The 25,714-nt window shown below is 53.2% G+C and overlaps 1 protein-coding gene across 5 annotated transcripts in view; it reads left to right on the plus strand.

Annotated features, from left to right (window-relative positions):
- The window catches only part of SH3BP4 (SH3 domain binding protein 4), an 85,727-nt gene that overhangs the window by 29,741 nt on the left and 30,272 nt on the right, over positions 1-25,714 (plus strand). For 3 of the 5 annotated variants that reach the window (XM_074315406.1, XM_019739787.2, XM_019739789.2), the window contains one exon: positions 8,049-8,127. The exons of the other annotated variants lie outside the window; for them this stretch is intronic. The gene's annotated coding sequence lies outside the window, so the exon portion shown is untranslated. The remainder of the gene's footprint in view (positions 1-8,048; positions 8,128-25,714) is intronic. 5 annotated transcript variants of the gene reach the window in all.

The following is a 25,714-nucleotide window of genomic DNA, read 5'->3' on the forward strand; positions in this document are numbered from 1 at the left end:
GACCCAGTTTCTTTGACAGTATGGCTTGTTGTCTGAAGAGGGGGTGGGGAGTCTAACACATAGATTAATGAATTAGGAATCATTTGCTCTTATAAAATCAGCATTCTGCCCTTTGCCCCATTGCTTTGGCCAGGTTTTCTGAACTGTGGGTGTTATCACAGTCCAGACAGAAGGCAGGTGGAAGCCCCGCGCCCCTTTTGCAAAGCTGAATGGGGAAGGGGGCTCCTGAGGGCCTCAGTCTGGGACCAGTCAGGCGTGGAAGGGAGGTCGTATCTGTTGGCAGGAGGACTGTCTTGGGTGGCATCAGGTTGCAATTTTCCCACTCTTCCCTCTTTCCCTGTTGCTAGGGTGAGAGGTGACTGGGGTGAAGATTTAACCTCCAGGAAGGAGATCCAAGAGGTTAGATGGGGACAGCTCTCCGTTCGAGGACACACTCTGAGGAAGGGGTAGCTGTGGGGCTTCTGGAAGAAAGGAACCAGCACTTGAACCCCACATGTGCAGACCCTGGCGGCAGCGTTGTTTCACTATTACTCACGCACCAGGCGGGGTCATTCCCCACCCCACCAACGCTCAGCACATGGGTGGCCCAGCTTCAGAGGCGCAGCCAGGATTCGAGTCCGTGTTCAGATGGGGTCTGAGCTTTCACACACTAACTTGTCCTAAATATGTCCAGCCTCTTCTACCTTTGTTGGGAGGCTGTTTATTCTGTGGCCTCTCCCGAGACTCACACAGAAACTCCCTTTATCTGGTGCAGGCAGGAGATTTCACTTCTTCCTTCTTTAAAAGACCTGGGAGGTTTTATAACTTCTGTCATGCAAGAAGGAAGGAAGTGCGACATTGGGACCTCTTCCAGCATTTGTGCCCTCACTTGGAGATATCCTGCCTTACTGCATGCAGCTGCTCAGTCTTCCTTTGTTTTCTTTGCATCTGACCACGATTCTGTGTATCAAAGTGACTTTGCCACCACGTTGGGTGTGATCCCAGCTTCCCACTTGATCTTCAGTCATTGAAACCGGTGAGCCTTAGCTCTCTCCTCTGCTAGAGGGCACGATGAGGCCTGTCTTGCCCTCACTGTTGTGAAAACCAGCGACAAATGGAAAAAAAGTACATTATCAATTATCCTGCATTATACCAGTGGTTTTCAAAGTGTGGTCCGGGGACCAGTAGCCTCAACCTCACTTGGGGGCAAGTTAGAAATGCCCATTGTCAGGCTGGCCCCTGGCCTCTCGGGTAGACACCTGCAGCCCGTGTTTCAGTCAGCCCTCCGGGGGCAAGTCTGATCCTGCTAATGTGGAGAACCACGCCAGATTCAAATGGAAGGAGCTAGGTTCTCAACCATTTACTCCACAAGCGTGTTTTTGAGGTTTCTACTGTGTATTTGGCACCAAGTATCGGGTCCTTTCTGTTTCAAAGAAGAAAAGGGCAAAGTCCCTGCCCCCAATGTGACCCACAGGCCAGGAGAAAGGACAGAACAAGAAAAAGCCACATTCGGTGGGGATACTCCCTCATGGTCTGGAGAGCCCTGTATTATACCTGAGGAAACTGAGGCCCAGAGTCGTTAGGTGATTTAGCAAAGGCTATGGAGCTAGTAAAGGGAGGAGCTGAAATGGGACCCCACTGTGTGAGTCGGGTCATCTCAGAAGTCCTCCGTTCACAGGCTGCCCCCACCACCTGGACAGCACACAGGCAGCCGCCATCTCCCCATTTATTCACGGGAGAAGGTTACGGGGTCAGAACCAAAAGCCTCAGGACTTGCCTGGGCAGGTCTCCTTCATCAGCTCATACGCGGTGATTGTCATGACATTGGACTTGAACCTCCAGCCCCACTGAGCCCAGAATGGGGCACCAGGGCAGACGGTGAACGTCCCGCAGTAACTGGTCGGTGAACTGGAAAAGTTAGTCAAAGCCTAAAAGAAGAAGATATAAAAAATAAAAATGAAAAAAGGCAGAGGGAGCCAAATGTATGTTTATCTGCCAATCCTTCTAACGTTGGGTGAAGGTCTGTTCTGACCGTGGTTTGCTTGACAGCAGAGTCTTGCAGGAACCACAAATGGGATCCGTCCTCTTGATTTCCAGTTTAAAATCAAGCAGTGACGTAAGGACGCGGGTGAAGGTCCAAGTCCAGAATTCTTCTAGATTTTTTTTTTAATTAAGGTTTATTGGGGTGACAATTGTTAGTAAAGTTACATAGATCTCAGGTGTACAATTCTGTATTACGTCATCTATAAATCCCATTGTGTGTTCACCACCCAGAGTCAGTTCTCCTTCCATCACCATATATTTGATCCCCTTTACTAGAGTTTTATTACTTTTTCCTCCAGTGTTTAATGTGGTCTGGTTTGCCAGCCTGCTTCTAAGTGATGCACCTTTGTGGGGTCCTTCCGAATTACCCCACTTGGGTGGTTGTGGAGGCTGCTCTGGTGTGGTCATTCATTTATGGCATAATTAAATACATAACAGTTTTGTAACCAGGCCTACCAGCTCCAACCAGAGGGAGCAGGAGCCCACAGCGGGGGAAGCGGCCTTCTGGCCACAGGTGTGGGAGTCCACGTACCCCAGAGAGAGAGTGGGCTCAGTAACGGCCGGGGCCTGTCATCTTCACCCACACAGACAAGCAGGAGCCTCCCCCCAGGGAGGAAGGACAGCCAGAAATGCCCCACACACAGTGCATTAAACCACCGACTTGATACCCTGTCAGGTACCAGGTAGGAACCACAGATGTGTAGAGTGAATGGATAGACATGTCATGAAGCCATTATGGGTGTCTGGCTGTTTCTCTCAATAAGCCCCTCCCTTTTGTGCATAATATTCAATATAGTAGATTTAACACAGGAGAGAGGAAGGAATGTTCCTTACTACATACTGTATAGAATTTGACGTGCTGCGTAATTATAGGAAAGATAAGTAAACCCGTTCTCTCTTCTGTGTGAGAAAATTCCGCCACGTCAGTCAGTGAGGTGTCACCCACGCTGACTTGGCCGTATCGTCCACCACATGACAGAATTTTTTTCTGGTTAACAGTTATCATAGTGTTGATTTTGATAGCGTGAAATATAAAGGCTGTTGCCAGTCTACCCAAGTGTTATTTTCTCAGTTTTGTAAACTGGTTGTCTTAGAATCTCTCCCATAAACGATGAAAACCTTAGGGTGAGGTCCACAGCCAGGCCGTGAGCTCCTGACTGTCCTGAGTGTCACTCGCATAAGGACTGATTGTCACTCGCATAAGCACAGGGGGTGGGGGGGGTCCCTGTGCTGCCGAAGGAGACCAGGAGCGCCTCCCCTCTCAAGGTTGGAGCCAGCTCCAGGTAGCAGTTTTGAATGGATGAAGTTTCCCTTTGGGCCGTGTCTGTCTCCATTTCTAGCCACACCTTGCTGTTGTTTTTCTTTCTTTCCCTGTTGCCATCTCCTGTCCCACCTGCTACCTTGGCCAGTGCTTCTGACATCCAGCCCCACGCCTGTGGGTGATGCCCACTGTCCTGTGCTTCTCTCTGCCCACCGCAGCCTGACCTTTGCCCCACTGCATAAGTCGGGCTGGTAGAGAACTGGGGTGGGCAGATGTTTTCTGCAAAAGGCCAGACAGTAAATACTTTCAGCTTTGTGGGCCAAAGGTTTCTGTGTCCTCACACACAGAAGGGAGAACTATGGACAAATACCTGAACTTACGGACACTGCGGTTTGAATTTCATGTAATTTTCACATCACAAAATAGTATTCTTAATTTTGATCTCCGCGCCTACCCCCAACTATTTAAAAAAAAAAACGTTCTTTGTTCATGGGCCATACCAAAACAGGTGACACACTGGATTTGGCACACGGGCCACAGTTTTGCCTTCGGTTTGTGACAAGAATGTATTGGGTTCTACTTTCTCCTCTTGTCCTCCTTGGACACTTTCAGGAATGGTAGGGGCCGGAAGGGGAGCCCGTTCCTGCCACAGAGAGACCTCCAGTCTAGACAGTCGCAGACGCGGGCTGTGAAGGGCCCTTTGGCTGATGTGTCCACACGCATCCAGCACGGTGGCCTTCAAACCTAAGGAGTAGGCTTGGGAGTTTCCCAGTTTCCCCAGAGCCACCCTGACATTGCGTCATCTCCGCCTTAAAGAGCTGCGTGCTGGGCACGTGAGTGGCTCAGGCCGTTTAGCCCAAACTGAGGCTGTTGGAACAAAGCGTGACGTTGCAGGAGTCTGCTGGCCTCAGGAAAGCACGCAGGTCCTGCCCCGAGAGGCGTACCCTGCAGCAAGGACCCGCCCTTCCTGGCTTGATGCTGGCAAGCCAACCTATTGGTTGAGGTGACTAAAGAGTTTACAGAGCATTTTCAAATCTGCTGCTGGCACAGCAGCTCCTGGGGTGGGCAGTCGTGGGCATTCGTTTGCCCATTTTGTAGATACATTGTGTTAGTTTGCTAGGACTGCCGTGGCAATGGACCTGTTGGGCGGGTGAAACAGCAGACACTGACGGTCTCACAGGTGTGGAGGCTGGAAGTCTAAGATCGAGTAACGGCAGGGTTGGTTCCTTCTGAAGCTGTGAGGTTGATTGTGCCAGGCCTCTCCCCGGGTTCTGCTGGTTTGCTTGGGACCCTCAGTGTCCCTTGGTTTAGCGATCCCGCCCTCATATCCCCATGGCACTCCCCCTGTGTGTGTCTGCCCCAGACTCCCCCTTTGTGAAGATGCCACTTATACCAGGGTGGGGCCTCGTTTTAACCTGATCACCTCTGTAAGGACCCTATGTCCAAAGAAGGTCGCATTCTGGGGGTACCGGGGGTTAGGACTCCCACATATGAAGGGGGCGGACAGTTCCATCCATAGCAAAGGGAAGTGGAAGGAATGGGTGTGTGTCTTGTTGGTGACTGTCCTGGAAGGAGTATTTAGGACAGAGTTCATCTCTTTGTGTGAATGTGACTTTCCGTCTTAAGTTTCGTGAGCCTCTGGTTGTTTGTTTATCCATTGAGCTTTGCAGACCTCCTCGGGGAGGATAAACTCTCTGTGGTTCTAGCATCAGCTGAGACGGTAAGCTGTTGTTAGAACTGCTGTTAAGAGCTGCGCAGAGAACATCAACGCCATTCTCACAGAAGACACATGTGTTGGAGGCTCCTGCAGATGACGGACTCTTCTCAGCGTCGCTTCTTGACACTTCTGTGGCTCTTGGAGGTTTCCCCCCAATTTGGTCTAGTGACAGCGCTGATGTTTCTTGAAACACACACTCAATCAGGGACTGAGGCATCTTGCAGACTTCGGGACTGTATTCTAACTTGATGAACCCACACTGAATCCTGTGACTTGGGCGGTGGGGGTAATGGGGCCTGATGACAGCTCCCTCGGGAGAAGAGCTTGGCCAGGAGATGGTGCCTGCTCTCCCCTCAGGAAAGCTGGTGTTTAAGAAAAGAAAGAAGGCTGGTGTTTGCAGAAAGCTGAGGCTTTCAGAGAGGTAGAACATGGAGCTGGGCAGGTGGACAGGACCAGTCCACCTGTTACACCCACCCTGGACCTCACGGGCCTGACTGTTCACAGCCAGACCCCCTACCCATCCCGATGCCCACACCAGTTGGCAGAGAGCTCCGTGTGTGCCTCTGTCCCTGCCCAGAGTCCAGCAGGACATCTCTGAGCCGGCCTGCTTGGGCGGTTCTGGGGCCTTCCGTACTGGGTATGAGGTGTGAGTTTACCAGGGCACCCCCATCCGGGGACCTGCCAGGGGTTCCTGTAAGGAAACACGGCTCAGCTTCAGGGCCTGAGGGCGGTAGAGCGAAAGCCCCTGCCTTAAGTGGTCCTCTGGAAGGAGTGAGTGAGAAGCCCCAGACCTAGCAAGCCCCTTACCCCAAAGTGCTAAGCGCCTCCGTGCTCAGCAGCAGTGAGGAAGGCGGGTAAATGAGCTGTGAAAGTGAACGTGCCAGGCTCCATACGGGAGAAAACCTGGCAGCTTTCTGCAGGTAAGACCAGGTCGCAGTCTGCAGCTGCTCAGCCAGCACTCACGGTGTGCCTGGGAGATGGGCGCTGGGCAGCCTGGGGTGGGGTGCACACCCAGGAGCCTGCCTCGCCAGCCCCCTGCCCGCCTCTCGCCATCCGTGAGGGGCCCACAGATGGACCAGTGCAGAGGGAAGAGGCCCAGAGTGTTGGGAATGCAGGTTAGAGACCCCCGTCACCCCATCCTAGATTTGGGGGGCTGGGGCAGAGAGGAAAGGAGACAGCCAAGTTCTTAGGCTGGTATAGGGACTTTTGAGGAGTGACTTTCAAAAATCAGGGAAAAACAAACAAACAAATGCATACACAAGGTAGAACAAATTGGAAAAGTCAGAGAAGTCTGAGGAAACAGAAAAACACCCATCAACCCACTTCTGAGAGGCCACTTCTGGTGATATTTTCACTTCCTCAGGCCTTTTTCAGTTCCTTTCCCCCCTTTACCTTGGTGAGGTTCTCAGCGGCTCTGTCCCTACCAATCTGAATTCGCAAGCATTCTGGAGTTCTCAGAACATTCCGAGTCATCTTGGCCCTGGAGACGCGTCCAAGATAAAGGGATGGATGGACAACGGCCCCTTGTTTCCTGTCCCCAGCCCCTGTTTTCCTGTCTCCTTCGGGGGTCTAACTTTTGGTCATGTTTGAATGTTTTCTCACGTCGCTGCCATCTTCAAGAGTTCATTGGCTGTAATGGAGCCTTTCCCTTTACCTGTGTGGTTTCCGTCACTGCTGCACATTTGGAAGGTCTGCCTTTACTGGCACAACTGCATCTGTGCTACCGTGTCTCCCGAAAATAAGACCTAGCCAGACAGTCAGCTCTAATGCGTCTTTTGGAGCAACAATTATAAGACCCGGTCTTATTTTACTATAAGACCAGGTGTAATATAATATAATTAATATAATATAATTAATATAATGTAATACTGGGTCTTATATTACTTTTTGCTCCAAAAGACGCGTTAAAACTGATTGTCCAGCTAGGTCTTATTTTCGGGGAAACAGGGTAGCTTGGTTTTCCTTCTAGTTTATCCCCTTCCCTTCCTCCCACCTTTCTGTACCTTTGGAATTCATTTTCCTGTTGAAGCCCCAGGGGGACACAGTGTCCCCAAGACTAGCCAGCTGCCCCAGCATCACAGGGAATAGTCCGTGTCCTCTTGCGATACTCATTTTAATTGTACATGAAATATGTACACAGAAGAGGGTCAGTTCTGGGCTGTCTGTTCCAGCAGGGAAACCAACGCAGTCCGAGTGTCTTAATGTCGGGAAGGTGTCCAGAATGGGATTCCCGCCTCCCCTTTACAGCCTCCCCTTTATAGCGTGACCAGGTCCAGGGCTCCTCTAAAGTGCCAGAGCCCCTCTGTGACCCTGTCCAGACGCCTGTCTGTCTGCAGGTGGCTAAGAGGGGAGTCACAGGGTGACCCTCAGTCCCGCTTCTCGTCATTGTAAAGTTCAAGCCCCTTTAAGGCATCCATCTGGTTCTGTACTTCTCATGTTAGTGCCGTGGGACTCGCGCGCCCTCCTAGGGACCCGGTGTTGGGGGGAGGGAGCCCCACTTCTGCCAAGGTGACTGAAGTGCGTCTTCAGGGTTCAGCTGATAAAAGGATTCTGTTGTAACGGCAGGTGAGGGAAGACACAGCATTGGGGGGGAAAATAACAAAAAAGCCCATGTTGCAGGCTGGGCTCCCCGGGAAGCCAACTCTGACACACGTCGCCGTGGAAGATGTCTGTTAGGGAGCACTCTTGGGGTCAGCACCCACGGGAGGAGGGGCGGGCAGAGGGAAAGTGGGGCTGCAGTGCTGTCTGAGCAGAGCTCGGACCCTGGGAGGCAGCAGGGTGAGGGGCCGCTTCTTCACCCCTGCATGGCTGCCCCAGGAAGGGCACTTTAGGAAAGGGTCCTGCAGGCCACTCTCCCAGCAGTTGGGATGGAAGGGGCATCTGAGTGCCACATGGCACGTCCACCGCTGTCCTCACCTTACCAGGTAAACTCAGTGCAGAATACAGTCTACTCTAGATGTGGACGAGCCTTGGAGGGAAAGCGCAGAGATGAGGTTTTCAGCTGAACGAGACTGAATCTTAGCCATGTTTCCCGTTTTTGTCTTGCAGCATCTCCTTACTTTTCTGGATGGAAGGCTGGGTCCCGGGACCCTGCCTCTGACGTCAGGGAGCTGGTGGCCTGCTGTAGGTAAGCGATGCAGCCAGGGAGTTTGACCGAGTCGCCGTACCTGGGCTGGGTCGCAACCGAGAAGCACAGACCCGTGTAGGGAGATGGGTTCCATGTGTGTGCACAGCAGCTCAGGAGGGCGAAGTAGCTTCCAGAAGCTGCCAGTGGCCTGCTTGGTCTTTTAGGGCGCTGCAAACATCTCCCTCACGGCTCTGTCTTCACATCCTGGTCAGCTCTCCATGCCCTCCGCACGGGAAGGTCAGATGTCACCGTCGTGCCTGGCACAGGAGAATTCCCAGAAGAGTCTCTCGTTTCTGTTTACTTTCTGTGACTTTCCCTTCTGTTGCCACCAATGGAACCTTCTCACTCTACCCAGAAACCAGATGGGCAGCTCGTTCTCCACCCTGACAACCACGGGACAGAGCCCAGACTGGCGGTCCTGTCGTGCCTGCACAAAGCAGTTACTCTTATAACGTAAGAGGTTCTGAGTTCCCAGACAATGGCCAGCAGTGCCGAGATGGGAGTTGGGGAGCTCCATGTGGCCCCCTGGTTCCGGGTCAGCCCCGCTGGGGCTCTGGGAAAGCGTTTGTCCTTGGAATACAATAGCAGAAAATGTTAAAAGGAAACACTAGGTGGTTCATGAGACATAACTGGAGGCTTTTGGAAATCCCAGCAGAAAGGAAAGAGTAAAGCATATCCTGCTAGAATGTTCTCGGGTATTTTCTTGGCTGTTCTTTGCAATAGAAGGAAACCATCTTTTGTAAAGTCAGTTGGGTTAAGAGCTTCTGAGTCACATGGTGCTGCCTTCTTGTGTATAAAAACAACAGAGCCTTTCCTCCTCAGGTGAAAGCACTGGACTGCCTTTAAAATGGACATTTGCATAACCCTGGGTCATTGGGGGGACTTCAGAGGAAACAGCTCAGAGGCTGCGTCTTTTCAGGGTCATGTTTGAATAATAAAAGCCATTCCAAATTGGGCAGCCAGTGGAATTTTTTCAGGTTTTTCTTTTTTAAAAATCATATGTATCTGCCGTCCTCATGGGGGGAAGGTGATTGGTTTTTGTCCCAACAGTTTCCTCTCCCCACCTTTTATATCTTGCAAGCAGGACCCCCTGTGCTTTAGAGTGAAAGAATGCTTGGGACTCCAGTTATGACCTGGGGGCTTTTAATAGTGAAGTGAGGAATTCGGGAATGTTTGGGTCCCAGGTCAATCCTCACCCACTGAGGTCTCAGAGACTTAAAATACCTCTGTCCAGGAAGCAGCCTCAGGCCAGCCTTGCCTTCCGAGAGCAACCCCCTTCCCTGGAGGCTGTGGTCTGTTTGGGTCTCCGCCACATTCCTAACATTCTTCTGGCTGGGCATTGGCTGGAAGCTGGGGTTCCTGGAGTCAAACACAAGTATGCAGCTGGGTTCTTCTCTCTAGGTCAACCTGATACGAGCAGGTTGCTAATGGCTTCCTTTCGCCCCCATGGTCTCACCTTTGGATCTGCGGGGCACAGGTTGCCCAGTGCAGGCCCCATCCTGAGCAGGGCAGGAGGAGGTTAATGGAGGGGCCCTGCCTGTGGCCCCTCCTTGGCTCTGGCAGTTCCCTGGGTGTCGTTTATGTGGTTTCCTTTTTCTGGCACTGAGACAGAGTTACCAGAGCTGCTGAATGTCTGGGAAGAGGAAACAGGAGGGTGGGATGGGGCCTGGCCATCTGGAGATGAGCCAACGCGGTGCCCTCTGTCTCCATCTCAGCATAAAGGGCTCCTGGGAACGTCGCGAGGGAGATGCACTTTTACCTGCCTTGGCAGAGTGGACCCGTGTGTCTCACAGCATTTAAAGAGACCATCCACTGGCTATGGAAACAAAAAGGGGGGAATCTTGACACATTTGGCCAATTTTTATGTCTTTCCACCCCCCCCACCCCCGAAACATACATGCAGTGTTTTCTGTGTTTCTTTTTTTTTTTTAAATCTGTACGCCTTCAGTACAGACAACCTTTTTTTTAACTATTTATTTATTTATTTATTTATTTTAAAGATTTTATTGGGGAAGGGGAACAGGACTTTATTGGGGAACACTGTGTACTTCCAGGACTTTTTTCCAAGTCAAGTTGTCCTTTCAATCTTAGTTGTGGAGGGCGCAGCTCAGCTCCAGGTCCAGTTGCTGTTGCTAGTTGCAGGGGGCGCAGCCCACCATCCCTTGTGGGACTCGAGGAATTGAACTGGCAACCTTGTGGTTGAGAGCCCACTGACCCATGTGGGAATCGAACCGGCAGCCTTCGGAGTTAGGAGCACGGAGCTCTAACTGCCTGAGCCACCGGGCCGGCCCCTCTGTGTTTCAAGATCTGATTTGTCTCAACTTCATTGTGAGATGGAGTTGGTTTTAGTTTCTATGTCCAGAGGCTTGCTTGGTGCCTGGATTTGCATGTAATCCCTGCACCTCCCAGTGATGGTCTTAACCTGTTACTGATCCCGCTGTGAATCCCCATCAGTAACAGTTTATTAAGCGCCCGTGGCTGCTGCTGTCAAGAGATGGACCCAGTGAGGGAGCAGGAATGGTGTTGACCCCAGTTCCCGTCACTAAGACCAGTGTGAAGACAGGTGTGCCCGGATAGAACGGAACTTGACCCACCCAATCCTTGGGGAGCATGCCAGCCCAGGAAGGAGCTCGGAGGGGAGACCCAGGCTGGGTCCCAGGGCTCTGCCGGTGCCGGTCAAGGTGGGAGCTCCAGCTCAGGACACTCCATCCCTGGGGCACTGCGTCTTGCCCTTTTATAGATGAGGCTCAGAGGCCAAGATCAGGGGAGTATCGTTAACAAGTAGCAAAGCCCAGGCCTGGAGTCTGAGTCTGTGTGCCCCAGGCCACTCCGTCCCTGCTACCTCCCTTACCTGGCGCCCAGGAGAGAGCAGGAGCTAGGTGGGCAAGGGTCCCCGTGGCCAGCACCTGCCAACAGAAATGAATTTCCAGCCACAAGCGTGAGCCACACAGCTAATTTTTAAAGTAGATGAAATTAGATGTTTTTCTCTTTGAACAATAAGTTTACTTGAAAGTCGAGGATGCAATTAGGAAATGAGCTGGGTGATCTTAAAGAACTGTGCCATTCAATGACCTGGACTCACCCACTCTTTGTAGAGGTAGCTGGCAGGGTACCCTCTGTCTGCACCACATGAGAATCACTGACAAATTCTTGCTCTTACATTACTTTTCAGGCTGGGGATCGCCCAACTTTTCTGATTGTATGGGTTTTGTTGTTTGTTTTTCTGATGTGAAGTTCACATACTACCCAATTATCTGTTTCAAAGGGGACAATTCGCTGGCCCTTACTACAGCCACAGTGTTGTGTAACCATGGCCACTCTCTGGTTTCAAACTTTGTCATCACCCCAGAAGAACGTTCCCGTCCATTGGTTGGTTACTCCCAGTGCCCCCTGCCTTCAGCCCCTGGCATCCACTAATTCGTTTACTTTGGAGGTATGAATTGGGCTCCAGCCTGTACGTAGGGGAGGTCCTGGCTTTCACATGTGCTTGGACAGATGGAGGAAGGCCAGTGCCCTTAACATCATGACATCCAGGCCTGCGGGGGCTGTCACTGGCCAGGTGACCTGGAAGCACTGGTTCTTTGCCTGCATGGGCGCCTCTTGGGGTAAGGTCTGTCGACGTAAGAACGTCCACACCTGTAGAGAATTTTTATAAAAATGTATTGGAGCCAAACAGAGGATCCACCTGGAAACAAAATCTCAACAGACTGAATAAAATGCTCCATTGGAATAACAGTTTGCAGCTTCTTGTTGCATTTGGACTTAAGGAGGGGACGTGAGGAAGACGACACACAGGTAGGAGAAAGCCAGGCCGGGGAGTAGATGCCAGGATACTTAACCAAATGATGTGCTCTCTCGAGGGTAGTTTTGCTTCTGAGGGGTCTGAAAAAGAGGCGTTGCACAGGTGTGTGCACAGAAACAGTGGACAGGGCTTGCTTGAGGCAAAGAAACTTTTTTCTTGAAGGGATATGCCAGGGGTGTGACTACCCACCATGATCCACCCAGTTAGGAATTAACTTATGGTCAGATCACCCTGTAGATAGAACCCCTTCTTGTCCACAGGTCTGACCTCACAGTTGTCAGCGGGTGACCCAGGAGCACAGAGAGGGGAACCCCGTAGCTATGTGTCAACCTGAGACATCTCTCAGCCTCTGTCAAGACCACTGCAGTACAGTACTTCATATGCTGCTGCTCCTTAAGTACAGGGCTGCCACTGACTATGCATGAGGTCGTGAGCCCCAAAATGACAGAAACCTGAAGCTGTACCCTAGCCACACATTAGACTAAAAATAGCATTTACGTGTTCTAAAAAGCCTTGTGTTTTGGCCTCCTAACTAGCCTGCCTTTTCACCCTCCTTAAAGCAGATATGTCATGAGGACAATGAGAAAGTTTTGATGTACTTGAGGCATTGGAGATAAAAGGTGTGAGTGAAGAAGGATTCCACCAGGGTTTGTTTCAAGAGGCTACCAATCTCTTGCTACAACCTGCTTAGACTTAGGAAGAAATTTCCAGTCTAATCACAAATCCCACCCCACGTCTTCCTATCTCTCTGGCTGGACTTTCCCCGGCTTTGTGAGTTCATTATTTAAAATTGACTGGGCGGGCTGCAAGTTAGGAAGGGCAGAGAGAACGTATTTCACACTCGAGTTAGAAACATGTCTCTGCAAAGAGCTTATAGCTTTGGTCTTGTTTTGTAAATATAACCGAATTTCAGTTCTGAGCATATCAGCACTTTACGTAAATTAATTTCCTTGGCCCTCAGTTTCCTCCTCTGTACAAATGGAGCCAGTGTCTCAGGAGGCTCTCAAAGATAAAAAACAGTCAAATACACACTCAGACTTGCTCGACAAGGAAACGGGAGGATTATCACAAAGATTCAGAGACGAAGCACAGGAGATCTGGAAGGACCCACGAACCGGAATTTGAGAAATTAAGCTGCTCTTCAAGAACCGCATGTTTCCCCCACCCGTGTTTCTCCTTTCGGCCTCTGTGGCTCACCCAGCGCACACCTGGCCCAGGAATGGCCGCAGCCAAGGCACAATTGTCCAGTGCAGGACCTGCCCCTGGACCACGTGTGCATTTCCCAGCTCCCAGCTCTCAGAAGAGGAGGGTTGGGCTGGCTCGCTCTTTTGAGCCGGCAGACTGTGGATCGATGTCCACTGCTGGTCCATTGGGAGGAGGCAGGGCCATGGGGGTGGCCAGGCTGGGGGCGTCCCTGGGCCAGGGAGTGATGGCCATTGGTGCTCGCAGGAAAGCGAGGAGGTGGCATGCTTCATTCCCACCCGGGCTTATGTGCAAGCTCCCCACCCCTCCTTTCTTCCTCCCTCCCTCTCCTTCCATCTTCCCTCCCTTGCCCTCCCTCTGATTTTGCCACAACCCCATCACTTTGGGCAAGTCATTTAGCCTCTGGGCCTCCCTTTTCTCGTGTCTTTATTGAGGGGCCCTGCACATCAACCCTCTGCCTCCTCTGTGGACGTGTAGTTGATGTGGCCAAGGGGCAGCCCTGTGCTGACGTTTCAGTTCGTGCCATTTCTCAAGCACACTGCCCTGACCACAGGCCACCCCAGGGGTCCCAGAGGTCCACACGGAATTAACGTGACCTGCTGGCCAGTGAATTACTCAGGGCCCCTCCTTCCCAGTGGTGAGCAGGTGGCCTCAAGGAAGGCCGAGTAGAACTAACGGGTCTCCCTGGTGGACGTGCTCTGATGGTGTTTGGAGGACGGCAAGCTGAGGTACTCCTGTCCCCATTCGATAGACACAGGTCCTGGAGTCCCACGTGTGGTGCAGGAAGGGACCTAAAAGGCCAGTGAGCCAAGTTTTGATTTGTCAGAGGAAGCAGACTTAAAAAGCCAGTGGCTGGCCAGGGTCACACCGTGTCTTCCCATTACAACGCACCATCCGCTCCCCACCCGATGGGGCTCGGCCCCTGGTAGGGTCTGCCTCGCCGGGCCTGTCTGTGTTGTGTGGCTGTTGTCCTGGCTTCCTGTGGACAGGGGCGCTGTCCCACTCCCACCCCCCACCCATCCCCGTGCAGCCCTGGACTTCATGCTCAGTAAACACAACGTGGTTCTTTTTCCTTCTTTGTCAGCGCCCACAAATCCTGTTGATACTTGCTGTGTCTACGTATGAGCTGGAATCTGTGGTCGCACCTCTGCCTTCAGGTTTTGATGATGAATTATAAAAAGCATTGATCGATGCTGTGGGTTAGCCTGGGGTATCTTCTGATAGAGAACAGTCGTCTGGGCCTAGTCCATTGAACCTCATTTTTATCAGTAACAGAAGAGGTGTGTGTTCACCCTGATGGACTCTTAGCCAGGGTCCCTTCAGAGAGTCTGGGCAAAACGTTACAGGCCTGGGTGGTTTTCTCAAGACAGAGCCCATAGCCCTTATCGGATTCCTCAAAGGATTTGCTCAGGAAGGCCTGGGACCTGCGTGGAGATAAGGGAACTGGAGATAAGCTGGCCTGGGCTGGTTCCCACTGCGGGACTGTCTCCCCTGCGCTGGACTGCTCAGCTTAGACCAAGAGTAAGCTTCACGGAAACCACGGAAACTCTTCATTCCCTTCCTCTGTTTGTTATTTCTTTTGCTTTTTTGTTAAGTCCAGATATTATTTGCTCATTTACAGAATTGGGAAAGAGACCTGACTTACGAAAATTATCTTTGGATTTTTGTTGAACTTGGACTAAGTCTGAACGAAACCTGAAAATCCAAGGTGCTCACCAGGTGGTTAATGGAAACCCAGGGTCCAGGTGAACAGGCAGCATCCACCAGGTGACTCACGGGCTGTCCGTGCATAGCTGACTGGAAAAGGGGGTGTTCAGGCTACAGGTTGTGCAGGTCTCACCGTGGTATTTGAAGAGGAATTAATGCTCTGGCTCCTAGCGAGGAGGTTGGGGTTTCCAGTGAATGGGCGCGCGAGGTGCTGGGGCGGCGCATTTGGCAAAGAGGAAGCTTCCGGGAGAGAAATGGCATGTACAGCGTTGGCCAACCTCTTCTGTGGCTTTGTCTCATATTTACATTTCTCCCAGTGGTTTACAGCTTGCAGCGCTCTCGTAGGCTTGTTCCTGTTTTCTCAGGGATATGTGGGTCGAGCCGGCTATTAATTTGAGCCTCTTTTTAGATGAGATCTTGTGCCTCAGAGAAGCTGAACGTTGATTGACTGAGGTCAGACGGGACCTTCTGACACCCTCACACAGAGTCCCCAGAGCCCAAAGCCTGGGGTCGGGTGATGGAAGGCTCAGCAGGGTTCTAGAACTGTCCTTTAGCGGAAGGAGTGGCCTGATGGTAGCAGAGGCCACGTGGGGCCTGGGTGGACCTCTGACAGGAATGCTGCACGCCAGGTTCCGTCTGGCTTAGATCTCTTGATTTCAAAAGGACTTAATGTAATTTGAGAATGGGTCTCTGTGTGCCTGGGCATAAATATTTGTCAGGAGGCAGTTTGCCTGTAAGTCAGCAGGAAAGTGTGCCCACGTTGGGACACTGTGTTTCTATGGAAAGTCTTCAGGGTCCCACGCATGAGCGGGCCTCTGAGGGAACCTCAGTGCGGACGGTACGCCTGCGTGCATCTGCCATTGACAGGGTCTGGAGGACAGGGTGTGGCCTGGTGGCAGGGGCGTGGAGCCCTCCCCTTGCTGTCCTTCCCTGAGGCTGGTCCAGGAAGCACAACGGGGGCTGCGGCCAGCACGTGGGAGATGAACTCCCTCCTGGCCAGGGGCTGAGTCCCCTAAAACACGGGACTCAGGTGGCCTAGATCCTACACTCAGCCCATGGAGGCCGGGCTACCAGTTTATTAATTTGACAGGAGAAAAGCAGATCCTTTGGTGATACAAATACAGTAACCTGGCTGGCAGATGGGCGGGTGGGCTGAGAGCAAAACGAGGGTCCTCAGTTAGATGGAGCATCTGCGTGTGGTTTCCTGAGTTGAGAAAAAGACCCCCTTTTCTTGGGGACCCTTTTCCTCCCACTTCACTTGTGTGGTGCTGGCAGGGTGAGCCTGTCTGGGGGGGACTCTTAGTGACCAACAGCTCTGTGGCTTCGCTGACTGACCCCTGTGGTGCCTCAGTTTGCTCATCTGTGAAACGGGAAGGAGAAGCTTCACAGCCGTGCCCCCGTGTCGTGGAGTGGATCTGGGCTGCGGAAGCCGACCCCACAGGACGGTGACCAGGGCCTGGAGGCCGGGCCGCATTGACTCTGCATCCAGGTGGCTCCAGGGCCTGCCCCACCCCCGTCCTTTCTTCAGCTTGATTTTGGTGCCCAAGTCGGTTCCATTTTTCCTTAGCGAGTTTGAGTTGGGTTTTTAGAGTCCTGAAAATCACCCAAGATGGCCCCACTGCTGTCCTTATCCGGGGTGCATTGCTCCAGTGGGACCGCAGGGTCTGAGGTCTCGTCGGCGCCTCTGACCAATCACCGCCTCCCGCCGTTGCTGGGGTGCAGTCTGCTCACCTCTCCTGTTTATAGCTTCTTCCTTAGACAGACCAGGCCCCCTCCTATCTACTCATAGCTTTCTTTTCCCGTCCTTTAGTAATTTATTCCTGATGGTAACAAAAATATGTCTCAGGGTATATAGTCCTTTTTAACAAAGGTACCTTTTCAGACTGCGGCGTACGTGACATTTTAGCTCCAGATGGGTTCTGCTAGACCCATTCCTAAGAGACATAGGCGTGTCACCGTTGTCCTGTTAGAGTGACCTGTCTTCTTTACAAGGATTCTTTTCTTAAACATTTTTCCTTGAACATACAGGTTTTGAAGTGTCACAATTCAATTGTATGTAGTATATTCACAGAGTTGTGCGACCACCCCCGCTGCCGTGTTCCAAAACATTTCACCAACCCACAGGGGGACCTGTGAGCAGTCATTGGACGTCCCTCCCTGCCCCTAGCTGCTGGCAGCCACTAGTCTGCTTTCTGTCTCTACGGAGCTGCCTGTTCTGGGCTTTCCTATACGTGGAATCAGACAGTATGTGATGTTCTGGACCTGTCTTCTTCCGCTATGCTGTTTTCAGGATTCTCCATGCTGTAGCATGTGTCATAATTCCCTTCCTTTTACAATGATATTCCATTGTATGATAGACTACAGTGTGATGGCCCGTTTATCCATCAGTGGACACTTGGGTTGTTTCTTCCTTTTGGCTCTTATGAATGGTGCAGCTAAGCGTCATATTTTGCATTCCTAATTTGATTCTAAGAGCTTTCTTCTCTTCCAAGTTCTGGACGCGAACCCTAGCTTTCATGCCTGCGCCCTCCACCTCCAATCTCCAGAAATTTATCAACCTCCAAGAGGCAGGGCTTGACCTGGTGTTGAGTTGGTGGACAAGCTGGGGCCACTGTCACACAGAGGCCAGTTTGGGGTTGTCCCTGTGGATTCAGTCACCTGTGTGTGTTGACACAGCAGTGCCAGGAATGGTGAGTCACCGGCAGGAAGTGTCACTTACTAGGAAGGGGAGGTGGGGTGTCAGTACAGACCTAGGCCAGGTGTTTCTCCAGGTGTGGTCCTTTGTCACCTGCATCAGGTTCACAGGGGAGACTTGTCAGCAAACAGCTTTCCAGTCCTCCTCGGTGCCCCCCTGTCCCTCAGCCTTTCCACACCTGCTGTGAGGCAGGTCTGAAGTGACTGCAGCACAGGGGGCTCCCTTGCATCCTGATCTGACCGGCCAGCTGAAGGGACAGGCTGGAGAGAGCAGGGTGGCCTCCCCCTGCAGCATAGCTGGGAAGCTCTCTGGTTCCCCTGACCCAGGGTTCCTGTCTGCCCATCTCTCCAGGTCACAGTCACTTAACTGCTCCCCCCACCCCCAGCCCCTGCAGTCACAACCCCCAGGGTGTTCCTGTTCCCCACCTTCACCTCTGTAAATGAACTCACCTAAAATGATGCTAATCCACGGTGCTTTCCTGTGGGGACTCTGAATGACAGCTCCGCCTGTCCCTACCCAGCGAAAGTGGCCAGGCAGGGCCAGGAACCTGCATTTCACAGACCCTGAACTCCTTGGAGCTGGGCATCCACTGGCCCAGTAGGTCACGGCGTTCTCGGCTTCCTTGTGTCCAGACCCTGGACTGACCGCCCTTGTGCCTTTCAGAGCATCCGCCAGTGGAAGCAAACGTTTACCGACCCTTCCTGACCTCCAGATTTTGCAGGTTTAACACACGCCTTACAGGCAAAACGAAGTAGGGCCTGGAAAGGAGAAGATGGACAGAGCCTGTTGGCTTTGGGAAGAATGACTCCCCCCACCCCACCCCCAAGGCCCCCTGTGCACAGACACTTAGCTTCCTTTCAGCAACTCACTTGCAATCCCTTGGCTGTGCCCCTGGGGTTCCCCGCCCCCTCCCCCCCCAGAGGGTGAGGACCTGACTGAGTCCCTGCAGCTGTTCCCACCCAGCCCTCTGGCTCCAGCCACTAATCCTGACCTGGACTGGCGGGGAGTGGCGGAAACCCGAGAAAGCTGCCCTCCTGTAGGGGCGGCTGGACAGAGGACAGCCGGGACGGGTGGGGGGCAGCCTGGCCTCCTGTGTCTCTTCCTACTTTATTCTAACAGTTTTTCCTTCCTTCCTCCCTCCCTCCCTCTTTCTTTCCTTCCTTCCTTCCTCTGGGGAAGGGCCTGGTCAGAAAATCTCTAAAGGTCCACTTTGCTGCCTCGGGAGTATCGTACCCAAATTCATGGGTTTTGGTAAAAATGGATCAGTCAGAAAGCTGTGGAGTCACCTGTATGTATAAGAAACATACTCCCTTTATTTGTAATACATTGTTAACTGTTACAAAAACATTCCAGAAAGCAAGCCAGCAAGACGAGTGCAGCCAGGACCGCAGCACGCCCAGAGCTGCTCGTCTCTGGACTCTGGGCCCACCTTACTCTACCTTGTCACCTGGGCTGTTTGGCCTCCAGGGTCCAGGCAGGGCGTGAGCCCACTGCGGATGGGAAGGTGGGTCTGTGCCGTGTGGGCCTCCAGGGTCACCCCTCCAGCCTGTGGCTCGAAGAGGGACTGAGACAGAGGGAGGTCGTGGAGGAGGGACCAGGCGGGCCGCAGTGACAGCAGCGAATGGCCCCTGTGGTGTGGAGGTTGAGATGAAGGCTTGGGGTACCACACAGTGTCTGTATGTCCTGGGGCAAGTTGGTTCTCCAAATCTGCTTCGTTATCTCTGCTCATCGAACATGCTTGGGAGATTTCAGTTAGTGGGTAAAGCCCTCAGCATGGCCTGGCCCATGGGGCAGGGTGCTATCCTCCTGGTGAGAATTGAAATGACTGCTGTTTATCCAGAGTCAGGTGGACCCATACCTGGGAAATAGAGCAGGGAGGCAGATTGCAGGCGGTTTGGGAATGAGAGTATCTGAAAGAAGGCAGAGGGGGTGGTGGAGGGTGACCTGGCCAGAGAGCAGGTAGAGTCTAGAGTCCGGGTTGGCCTGGGGACCAGGTGGGCCACCTCCTGCGTGCTGCCTGTTTTTGTAAATAAAGTTTATTGGAAGCCAGCCATGCCCACTCATCAGCTATGACTGTCTTTGCCTTTTAGACCTAACGCCAAGTGGTTCCAAGAGGCCACATGGCCCGCAAAGCCTAATGCATTCACTGTCTGGCCCTTTGGTGTCACCAGGCAGGGGACATCTGGCGAGGTCTGGAGACATTTTTGGTCCTCATAACGGGTTGGGAGGTGCTCCTGAACCCCTGGTGGGGTGGGTAGAAGCTGGGGTGGTGCCGTCCTGAATGCACAGGAAGCCCCCACAGAAAAAAGGAGCAGGCCCCAAATGTCAGTAGTGCCAGGATTAAGAAACGCTGCTTTCTAGAAAAAGTTTGCCGTTTCAGCTGGAGACCAGAGACTGGACTGGATGGGGGAAAGGAGGCATCTGGGGTGAGTGCCTCTGGGCCGTGCCCTTCGCGAGGATGGGGGTTAGGAGTACGTGCCGCTCTGGATGGGGCTGCGGCGGCTTTTATACGAGACAGGGCTGCCGTGGAGACATGGGTTTGGGCTTCAACAGAGACTAGGTGGCTGTTAGCCAGTCCCTGGACTGTGGCTCGGCCCCTAAAGAGAGAGAGTGAGCAGAGCGCGAGGCAGGAACAGACACTGGGGACATCGCACACTCGAGGGCAGGTGGAGGAAGAGAAACCTGACGGAAGGTGGGATGGCCCAGTCACAGGGGCGCTGGGGTGACCCCTCAAAAGCCAGCTGTGTGGGTGGCCGCAAGCTGCCAGGTGAGACAGGCTCAGGAAAGCACCCTTAGGGCATGGGTCCCTGTGGGCCTTCATCTCCAGCCCCAGTGAGAACAGTGTGTCCGAGCTGTGGGTGGGGGAGAGAGAGCTGGTTCCAGAGGAGGGCAGCAGGGCCGAGCTGTCTGTGCAGGAGGAAGGACAGCGGCTGCAGGAGCTGTGGGGACAGCCGGTGCCATGGAGGATGTTTATGAGCTGAAAGGAGGGCGGCCCGTTCCCAGCCTCCTCAGCACCAGCCTGCCAGCGTGAGCCCCATGCCGGCTTGTAGGGAAGGAGGCCCCTGCTGCTCAGGGCTGTGGCTTCCAGGCTGGGGCTGTGCGGTGATTGACAGCACAGCTTTCCCGAGAGGAGGAGGGGCCAGGGAGAAGGTGCCACTGAGAATCGGGTTGGACGTGTGGTGTCAACCACAACAAAGCAAAGCAGAGGACAGAGACACAGTGCGGTGGTGCCCCTTTCTGCTTGTGGGTAATTAGTTTCTTTTCCTGAGTTTTATTCTCTGTATAAAATAATCACTCTCAGACACTTCATCGTTGGAGGTAAAGGAAAAGCTTCTCCCCGCTGCCCTGGGTCCTGGCTATGCCCTCGGGCTCTGGGCCACACTGGCTACCTGTCATGTGGGTCATGTGGGTCGTCTCGAGTCACCGTCAGAACTGTAGGGAAACAAGCTGAATTGCCTGAAGGCACGGCCTGGTGCAGTGTCTGGCAAACTGTCCCCTGCAGGCGGCCATCAGGTCAGTTGAAGTCCATTTCCTGTCTGGTACAGGCTTGTAGCAGAAGCTTGTGGAAGAGGACGCTGATCCACATGAGGTTTACTTGATGCTTATGTTTAGAAACCCATGGGAGCAGCCGTTGCATCTGTTCCCCTTTGGGGGCCCTGCTGTGGTCCCCAGGCCCGGCTGACGCCTAGTGCCTGTGTAGTCAGTGCCCTGACCTAAGAAACACACCAGTGCTGATGACCGTTAGGTTTTCAGGACAGAAACCTCCCTGGACAGACAGGAAGAAGGCGGTGGACACAGGAAGTCTTGCTTTGGAGTAGAGTCACTTTCACGTACAGAGAGATTGGAGCAACCCCAGGGCCTGCGTCGGTTTCAGTTCTACATACTGAGTGGCCGTGGCTGTGCGGGGCTCTGGGGGGTGCTGGGGGTGCTGGACGCCGTCCTGGCTGAGCCAAAGCATATGGCCTGACTGGGGAGACACAACGAGATAAGCAGTTACAGTCTATTCTTTAGGTCCTGTTGTACGGTGCCTTGGCTGGGGACCACAGATGGGGTGTTGACTCGGAGGGAAGCTTATTGGTGTAGGACCGGCCATCCCGTGGACCTGGCAGATGCCCTGTGCCCTAGCGCTGGCTCTGAGGAGGCAGCAAAAGCAGTAACTGATGGGAAGATGCCTGGACCTCTGTGGTGGGTCCCACGGTCCCCCCATGTCACACACAGTTCAGTGATGCACGGCCACGCTGAGTGGCCTGGGGTCTTCAGCACACAGGCAGGTCATCTGCACAGGACCAGCTGGTGCTGGTTGACGAGGGCGTAATACAGAATGTGCTCCCTGAAGTTCTTTTAACGGGAGCTGAGGGAGTTGCCGTTCCCTGCCAAGTTCTCGCGCTTCTTACTGTGCTCCCATACGTGTGCGTGTCTCACACAAAGAAAGCTCCGAAGTGTGCTTCCACCTCTTGTGTCCGAGTGGGGCATGTGAGCAACTCCACTAGAAGAGCCTGTTTGTTCTCTTACTACCAGCAATCCATGTGTCCCCAGACCTGGCCTCCTCCCAGGCCACACTCACGTGTCCCCTTCACCTGACTGGCCGGCCCAGCCGAGGTGCCCACGGGGCTGCTGGGCCGTCCGCGCCTGTCGCGATGCGGTGAGTTTTCCCAAATGCTTGGCTGTGTGTTCACCTGGTCCAGTCACTGCCCCATCACAGGAGAAAAGCTCAGTCAGATTCCCGCCCAGTGCAGTTCAGTTGGATCAGCTGTGCAGGCCGGGCCGGAAGACCTTTCTGCGGCAGGAACCACACCTGCCAGGCCACGCAAGGGCCCCGGAATTCCCAAAGCCACATCGGGCTGCTCGTTAGCGAGCCCACAGTGGGGGTTCCAGGTGTCACTCATCGGTTAAGACACATTGATCTCTTCAAAATCAAAATGTTCTTAAGGGCAGAGCTGCCCGGTGGTGAGAAGAGCTCCCCTCCCCTGGGCACTCCAGTTCTGCAGCCAACGGATGACCCATCGTTTCGAGGGCCCTTGTGCGTGTGCCTGGCACACGTCTACAAAGAACTTCGCCCGCAGAATTTACTGTGGTGGGTGTGGTACTCAGGAGCTTGTGTGTGACACCCAAAAAGTACTGCTGCCCTTGAGTGATTTTGTGACGGGCTCAGGGGTCGGGAGTCGGTGACAGCAAAGCAGTGCAGGCAGACTTGGTGGAAGGCCAGGTGGGCTCGACCAGGTGTGGCCGAGCAGAAACTTCCAGGCCAGGGGAGCGGCACGCCCACCTGAGCAGGCTGCATTTGGGTTTTCAGTGGGACAGGCTCTCTGAGCTGGTCAGAGGTTAGGCTGATGTGGTCAGTGCCAAACCTAAGGGCTTGCATTTGGGAAGCTGGGCGGGAGATGGTGGCTTGGCTGTTGAATGAGTGGGTTTTCCCCAAGGAATGAGGGCATGCAGGTAGTGGGGGGCTTACAGGGCTCTGGGGAAGGGCCAAGTCCTCACAGATGGGGAGAATTTGGTTGGGCCTAGGGGCGGCCAGGCTGGGGACCATCTCCCATCACCGTCTGCTGTTGAGGCTGAGAGAATGGGCTCTGGGTTCTAAATAGAACGACTGTTGTGCTTTGGTGGGTGAGTGGGTGAGTGAGTGGGGTCCAGGTTGAACAGTGATTCTCTGTCCTGTCTGCGAGTTAAAATTACATGAGAGCTTTTTAAAAGTGAAATTATTGCTTAAAAGCTACCCCAGGAGTTTGTCCTCAGCACCCAGGGTTGAGAAACTGTTAAACCGGGCGCCCTTTGGGGAACAAGCGTGTGGACATGGCTGGGAGGTGGAGGCTGGGAGTCCTGCCGGTCGCGGGAAATGGAAGGGAAGAGGGTGAGAGATGAGAGAGGCAGGAGCCTCCCAGCCAGTGGCTCAGGTTTACAGGGTACCAACGACATTGATAACAGCCCTCAGGGAGGACGGGGGTTCTCAGGAGGGGCGGTTTTGCCCCCCAGGAGACACTTGGCAATGGCCAGACATTTTGGGTTGCTGGGCGCAGAGATGCCTCTGGCTTGCAGTGGGCAGAGGCCAGGGATGCTGTTAAACATCCTACTATGCACAGGGCGGCCCCCAACCCAAAGTGATCCCGTCTAAGCAGTTAATGAGCCAAGACTGGGAACCCCTGACCTGGGAGAGGCAGATGAGTGTTGGTGTTTCACCAAGCACGTGGCACGAGTTAGCAGATTTAAACCAACACCCTTGGAAGAGATAGATGGTGTGATTGTCCTCGTTTTTTAGATGGAGGAGTGGAGGCACCAAGAAGTTAAGTAACTTGCCCATCTGAGGGGTTTCAGACTTGGAACAAAGTGACTCTATTGATGAAAGGGGAGGTCACCGAAGGTGAGAAGATGGTGACTGTGGTGTTGAGTAAATAGGGACGCCTCCAAGTAGAAATGCAGAGAATGTGTGGTTTGTAGGAGACTGGGTTTATTTTAGTCCCTGGCACATGGCTGTTTGGGGACACCAGTGCTGTGCCCACACGTCCTCAGTCTCCAAGGAAGACAGTGAAGGGAAATGATAGTCACTGAGTACTCTATGCTCCCCTAGCTGGGCAGATTTTACTGTCCTCCTGTTGCAGGTGATATAAACAGGCTCAGAGAGGTTAAGTCACTTGTCTGAGATCACACAGCAGGCCTTTGCACTCAGATCTAACTCCAAAAACCCTGTGTTTCCTTCTTTGTGCCATGTCATCACCCAAATTTAGTCCCCACTGCAGCCCCAGGAGGAAGAGGAAGACACTGGTGGTATTGTAATAATTTATTAAAGGTCAGGTGAGGAAAGCAGGGACTAAGCCAGAACACCATGCCAGGACTCGGGGAACAGATCTGGGCCCCGACTCCAGCTGTGGGGCTGGAGGCAGGGTGCTGAGCATTCAGACAGACCCACTGTGTCTTATCTGTAAGCGCAGGGACAAAACGACCCGCCTTTCGCAGGAGGAAGAAGGTCGGCCTACTGGGGAGAAGACAAGTACGTATGTACTCACAATTACAACACACGTTCCCCAAACAGCCTTTCCTTGCCTGGTCTTCTTCCAGAATTCTTGTCTCTTGAATCAGTAAAGGTGAGATTCAGTTTGTGCCAGAAGACACATTAAAAGTCTAACTGCCGATTGACAGGGGCTGTCTGGCCTCCGCCGTCTGACCTCCAGGCCTCAGCGCTCTACCTGCGTGTCCGTCCTGCTGCCAGCCCTTTCTCCTTCCCTGGCAGAAGGTCCCATTGCTCCTTCGTGGCCATCAGGCGGGAACCTTATACCTGGAGCTGTGTCCTGTCTCCCTGCCTCTCTGGAGCCCCAGTGCGTCCCGCAGCCTTCTCTCGCACACTCCTCTTCTGCCAGCTGCTGGAATTTCTATTCTGGGTTTTGCCTCTGTGTTTGTTTTCAGCGCTGTGACTACATAGGGTGTCTATTTGAATGACTAAATATTTGTCTTCGTTGGGACATGTACTGCTGCAGACTGGCGGGACCCCAGTGCAAGGAACGTGACGTTGTGGCCAGGTCGTTTGTTCCTCAGAGCTCCTGAGGTGGAGCCCTGTGGGGGACGAGACGTTGCCCCCGTTCTGCCTGCACTGAGGGCGCACTGCTCTGCTCCGTCCTCCCCTCCCATTTTCAGGCGGTTGGAGTGTATTCTTAGGTAATCGCAGTGTTCCGACAGCTCCAGGATTTTAGTGAAAGTAGCTGTTTCAAAGCCTCAGTTACTTGGTTGCTACTGAGAAATGCCTTTGGGAGTCTCTTGGGGTGATTTGGCAAGAGCTTTACAACAATGTGGTGGCTATGGAGGTGTAATTACCCATGGCTGCCGACATCCCACTCATCCTTCAGGAATGTGTAGTGAGCAGCCGTCAGGCCATAGCCTGCCACTTTGGGATCTTAGAAAAGAATGTTCCGGAAATGCGGAGGCAAGACCACGTTTTGCGATAGAGGCCGTGACCCTGGGTTTTGGGAGCTTCACCTTCATTTGCTTCCTGGAGTTCCGGTTGTATTCAATGTGACAGAAAAGACAGATGGGGACAGGTGCCCCAGAACGCGGGAGACCACACCCACAGAGAAGAGAGGCAGGTTCTGAGAAGGTGAATCTGTGTCCAGACCTTTTTCTCGTCTAGCTTCTGGTGGCCTGTTAGGTTCCTGGGGCTTCCGTAACAAAGGACCACAAGCTCAGGGACCTGA

This window comes from Rhinolophus sinicus, linkage group LG01, assembly GCF_036562045.2.
Source record: "Rhinolophus sinicus isolate RSC01 linkage group LG01, ASM3656204v1, whole genome shotgun sequence".
Lineage (NCBI taxonomy): Eukaryota > Metazoa > Chordata > Mammalia > Chiroptera > Rhinolophidae > Rhinolophus > Rhinolophus sinicus.